Raw genomic sequence first — 6,000 nt, 5'->3', positions numbered from 1 at the left:
TCTGTAGATCCCGGATCCCTCTTCCCTCCTCTGTAGTTCCCGGATCCCTCTTCCCTCCTCTGTAGATCCCGGTTCCCTCTTCCCTCCCGCTCCGCTTCCTGTTTCCCGGCTCATCCCGTCTTGGAAATTTTGGAATGTTCACTTTTTGTGACTGACAGATCCTGCAGCCAATCCCCGCCCGGCTCCGTGTGACCCCGCCCCCGCCTCATTGCAGGACAGGGAGCACGGCCGAGGGGCGTGTCCGTGTGACGTCACGGGAGCCCCGGCTGAGGGGGACAGAGGGGAGCAGGGAGGGGACGCGGCGGAGTCACCGGGGAGGAGGGGGCGCCGGCTGCCGGGACACGGGACGCCACGGGGCAGGTAAGAGCGGGACCGGGGGCTCCGAGCGGGGAGAGAGCTGTAACCTCCGGCCATGTGCTGCAGCTGTGTGCGGGACTCCCGGGGCTCCCAGGGGCCCTGCTGCCCGGTGTGGGCGGAGGACGGTGCCCGGGGCTGGCGGGGGCACGGGGCTTCTTCTCTGGGGTTTCGTTACTTTGTTTCACTGCTCATCGGGGACTTGTGTAACTTCTGTGTCCTGTGCTGAGGCTGCTGGGAGTTGTAGTCCTCCCGGTGTATTCCTGTATATGTCCCCGGTGTGTGTGACCGGGAGGAGGGAGCGGAGCACAGCAGAGGGGCCGGAACAATGAGCCCCTGTGCGGAGCGGAGGATGGACCGGGACCGGGCACAGAGGGGCCCACACATCACCGGGGACACAGGGGGCCCCTCCTATCACCGGGCACACAGGGGCCCCACACATCACCGGGCACACAGGGGCCCCACACATCACCGGGCACACAGGGGCCCCACACATCACCGGGCACACAGGGGCCCCACACATCACCGGGCACAGAGGGGCCCCACACATCACCGGGCACACAGGGGCCCCACACATCACCGGGCACAGAGGGGCCCCACACATCACCGGGCACACAGGGGCCCCACACATCACCGGGCACAGAGGGGCCCCACACATTACCGGGCACACAGGGGCCCCACACATCACCGGGCACAGAGGGGCCCCACACATCACCGGGCACAGAGGGGCCCCACACATCACCGGGCACAGAGGGGCCCCACACATCACCGGGCACAGAGGGGCCCCACACATCACCGGGCACAGAGGGGCCCCACACATCACCGGGCACAGAGGGGCCCCACACATCACCGGGCACACAGGGGCCCCACACATCACCGGGCACACAGGGGGCCCCCTGACATCACCGAGCACACAGGGGCCCCACACATCACCGGGCACACAGGGGGCCCCCTGACATCACCGGGCACGGGCTGGCATACATGGCGGGGAGACCACCACATGGGCAGATATGTTTTCCTTGGTTGTCACTCTTGTGATGGTGGGGCCCCTGTGGGCAGTGATGGTGGGGCCCCTGTGGGCAGTGATGGTGGGGCCCCTGTGGGCAGTGATGGTGGGGTACAGGGGGGTCACCGATGTGTTTCTGTTCAGACGCTCTATTAGTGTGATAGAATTGTCTTATAATCCCAGTTGTTGAATAACTACTCCCCCCAGCATGCTGTACAGCCCCCCGGAGTGGTAGTTCGATGCACATAAGGGGTGGGGGTCCTTCTCTTCCTCTCTGTGTATCTGGTACCTGATGAAGGTGGCGGAGGAGCTTCTGCCCCGGGGGCACAATCCCCATCGTTGTAAGGTACTATAGGAGCCGTCTGTCACACCCACCAAGGGGTCGTACAAGCTTCTAAGTACACCCCTGAACTTCAGGGGATCTGCACCCTAAGTGTCACAGGAGTGTTGTCAAGAGTCAAGGGGTGTCATGGACCTGCCTCCCCTAGTATTAGAGGGTGTCATCTACCTGCCTCCCCCAGTATTAGAGGGTGTCATCTACCTGCCTCCCCCAGTATTAGAGGGTGTCATCTACCTGCCTCCCCCAGTATTAGAGGGTGTCATCTACCTGCCTCCCCCAGTATTAGAGGGTGTCATCTACCTGCCTCCCCCAGTATTAGAGGGTGTCATCTACCTGCCTCCCCCAGTATTAGAGGGTGTCATCTACCTGCCTCCCCCAGTATTAGAGGGTGTCATCTACCTGCCTCCCCCAGTATTAGAGGGTGTCATCTACCTGCCTCCCCCAGTATTAGAGGGTGTCATCTACCTGCCTCCCCCAGTATTAGAGGGTGTCATCTACCTGCCTCCCCCAGTATTAGAGGGTGTCATCTACCTGCCTCCCCCAGTATTAGAGGGTGTCATCTACCTGCCTCCCCCAGTATTAGAGGGTGTCATCTACCTGCCTCCCCCAGTATTAGAGGGTGTCATCTACCTGCCTCCCCCAGTATTAGAGGGTGTCATCTACCTGCCTCCCCCAGTATTAGAGGGTGTCATCTACCTGCCTCCCCCAGTATTAGAGGGTGTCATCTACCTGCCTCCCCCAGTATTAGAGGGTGTCATCTACCTGCCTCCCCCAGTATTAGAGGGTGTCATCTACCTGCCTCCCCCAGTATTAGAGGGTGTCATCTACCTGCCTCCCCCAGTATTAGAGGGTGTCATCTACCTGCCTCCCCCAGTATTAGAGGGTGTCATCTACCTGCCTCCCCCAGTATTAGAGGGTGTCATCTACCTGCCTCCCCCAGTATCAGAGGGTGTCATCTACCTGCCTCCCCCAGTATTAGAGGGTGTCATCTACCTGCCTCCCCCAGTATTAGAGGGTGTCATCTACCTGCCTCCCCCAGTATTAGAGGGTGTCATCTACCTGCCTCCCCTAGTATTAGAGGGTGTCATCTACCTGCCTCCCCCAGTATTAGAGGGTGTCATCTACCTGCCTCCCCCAGTATTAGAGGGTGTCATCTACCTGCCTCCCCCAGTATTAGAGGGTGTCATCTACCTGCCTCCCCCAGTATTAGAGGGTGTCATCTACCTGCCTCCCCCAGTATTAGAGGGTGTCATCTACCTGCCTCCCCCAGTATTAGAGGGTGTCATCTACCTGCCTCCCCCAGTATTAGAGGGTGTCATCTACCTGCCTCCACCAGTATTAGAGGGTGTCATCTACCTGCCTCCACCAGTATCAGAGGGTGTCATCTACCTAACTCCCTTAGTATTAGAGGGTTTGATCCTCCTGCCTCCCCCAGTATCAGAGGGTGTGATCCTCCTGCCTCCCCCAGTATTAGAGGGTGTGATCCTCCTGCCTCCCCCAGTATCAGAGGGTGTGATCCTCCTGCCTCCCCCAGTATCAGAGGGTGTGATCCTCCTGCCTCCCCCAGTATCAGAGGGTGTGATCCCCCTGCCTCCCCAGTATCAGAGGGTGTGATCCTCCTGCCTCCCCCTGTATTAGAGGGTTTCATCCACCTGCCTCCCCCAGTATTAGAGGGTTTCATCCTCCTGCCTCCCCCAGTATTAGAGGGTGTCATCTACCTGCCTCCCCCAGTATTAGAGGGTGTCATTCTCCTGCCTCCCCCAGTATCAGAGGGTGTGATCTACCTACCTCCCCCAGTATTAGAGGGTATCATCTACCTGCCTCCCCCAGTATTAGAGGGTGTCATCTACCTGCCTCCCCCAGTATTAGAGGGTGTCATCTACCTGCCTCCCCCAGTATTAGAGGGTGTCATCTACCTGCCTCCCCCAGTATTAGAGGGTGTCATCTACCTGCCTCCCACAGTATTAGAGGGTGTCATCTACCTGCCTTCCCCAGTATTAGAGGGTGTCATCTACCTGCCTCCCCCAGTATCAGAGAGTTGCATACTTCTGCCCCCCTCAGTATTAGAGGGTGTCATCCTCCTGCCTCCCCCAGTATTAGAGGGTGTGAGCCTCCTGCCTCCCCCAGCACCATGGGGTGCATTTGACCTCCCCCCCCCCCCCTCCAGGCTGCAGGTGGTGTTGTACCCTTTTTGTCCTGTGATGGTGGTCTGTGGTCAGTGACTGGAGTGTTTGGGTTGGGGGAGGGGGGGGGGGGCTTTTCTTATAACAATGTGAACTGTGACAATGACTTCACATCTGCTGCTGAACGTCTGGTCACAGGTCGGGGGTCACCCAGCGCCCCCTGCTATTCCCTGACAGCAAGCAGAGGAACTGCACACAGTCACAGAGCTTCAACCCCGTCAGAAAGCCAAAGACAGACTGCTCTCCTGCTGGGGGTTGTAGTCTGTCTGCTCTCCTGCTGGGGGTTGTAGTCTGTCTGCTCTCCTGCTGGGGGTTGTAGTCTGTCTGCTCTCCTGCTGGGGGTTGTAGTCTGTCTGCTCTCCTGCTGGGGCTTGTAGTCTGTCTGCTCTCCTGCTGGGGCTTGTAGTCTGTCTGCTCTCCTGCTGGGGGTTGTAGTCTGTCTGCTCTCCTGCTGGGGGTTGTAGTCTGTCTGCTCTCCTGCTGGGGGTTGTAGTCTGTCTGCTCTCCTGCTGGGGGTTGTAGTCTGTCTGCTCTCCTGCTGGGGCTTGTAGTCTGTCTGCTCTCCTGCTGGGGCTTGTAGTCTCACACTGCTGGGGCTTGTAGTCTCACACTGCTGGGGGTTGTAGTCTCACACTGCTGGGGGTTGTAGTCTCACACTGCTGGGGGTTGTAGTCTCACACTGCTGGGGGTTGTAGTCTGTGCTCTCCTGCTGGGGCTTGTAGTCTTGTAATAAGTTGAAGATAATAGGCGCCTGTCACTTTAAGAGCGGAGCGTTGTGGTCTCCACAGTTACAGTAATGCAGGGAATGCGGGAGGCGGACTCCTATCATCTTTTATTGCGGCACAATGATGGGGGTTTTATTGGTGGCTCCTGTGTAGTCCAGGGGGCGGGGCTTCTTGTGGTTTTACAGCTGGAGGAGCCGCAGCTGCTCGGATTCGTCTCCGATTATCGTCTGTAAAAACGTTACGACTTCTAAATTTACCGTGAATCTCATCTGTTGTCCGCCACGCCGTGACTCACCGCAGGAAAGTGATGTTACATGAATGGAAAGTCTCGTATGGAGGATGGGGCGGCCCTTATTAAAGGGGCAGCGCACCCCTCTGCTCACTATCAGCTGTTGCTCCCTGTTATCTGCCACTCGCTGATGAGTGTCTGCTATTACATGACATCCGCCTATAGTTGTGGCTGTGCTGGGTAGTGCAGCCCAGCTTTTCTCTTAGTGGGGACTGAGCTGCAGTATTAGTGGTGGCCACAACTGTCAGTGTGGCGCTGTGTTTAGATAAACATTGTTTGGACCTGGCTGAGCGGCATCACCGCTATTACTCAGAAAACCACTGATCACTATGGGAGTTGCTTACGGTGTCATAGGGTGCTGTCATCCTGTGTGTTGGGGGTTCTGCGACCCCTGGGCTCCGAGGGTGGTGCTAACCTGCCTCCCTTGGTATCCGAGGGTGACGCTGGCCCGCCTCCCCCGGCGTCCGAGGGTGACGCTGGCCCGCCTCCCCCGGCGTCCGAGGGTGACGCTGGCCCGCCTCCCCCCGGCGTCCGAGGGTGACGCTGGCCCGCCTCCCCCCGGCGTCCGAGGGTGACGCTGGCCCGCCTCCCCCCGCCGTCCGAGGGTGACGCTGGCCCGCCTCCCCCGGTCTCAGATGTTGCCTCCCGGAGATGGCCTATGACATGATGGGAGTTGTAGTTTTGTACCACGGATTTAGAAAAATTACTACTAAATTAATCGTTAACCATTCGTGTGTCACTTAAATATTTTTATTTATTTTTTTTTCAAATTTCTAGTAGTTTTTTTTTTTTTTAGCTTTCTCGTAATTTAAACCTATTTTTAGTTGGCTTTTTTAAGCATTAGTTCAGATTTTTTTTTGCTTTTTACAGGTTTCAGTGTACGGGTTGGCTGTGGTTTTCGCGCCTCGTTTCTCCCCTCTCGCTCCCGTAGCGTCTCGCCTCCTTTTCACGCCGTCCTCGCACTTGTCTCCGATGACAAGTGATAATTCTTACATGCGAGGAGTTTGGCGCGGTTCCAACGTTTACGGTCGGTAAAGGGTTAACAGGTAGCCGCACCATCTCCGCATTCCAGAAAAATACTCGTCATTCCTGCCCGAGGAAGA

The 6,000-nt window shown here is 57.7% G+C and overlaps 1 protein-coding gene across 1 annotated transcript in view; it reads left to right on the top strand.

The window, feature by feature from the left end:
- Positions 1-258: 258 nt before the first annotated feature.
- PPFIBP1 (PPFIA binding protein 1) overlaps positions 259-6,000 on the top strand; it is a 59,329-nt gene continuing 53,587 nt past the window's right edge. The window contains exon 1 of the mRNA XM_069965712.1: positions 259-360. The gene's annotated coding sequence lies outside the window, so the exon portion shown is untranslated. The remainder of the gene's footprint in view (positions 361-6,000) is intronic.

This window comes from Dendropsophus ebraccatus, chromosome 1, assembly GCF_027789765.1.
Source record: "Dendropsophus ebraccatus isolate aDenEbr1 chromosome 1, aDenEbr1.pat, whole genome shotgun sequence".
Classification (NCBI taxonomy): Eukaryota; Metazoa; Chordata; class Amphibia; order Anura; family Hylidae; genus Dendropsophus; species Dendropsophus ebraccatus.
This window is presented reverse-complemented; position numbering and strand designations above follow the sequence as displayed.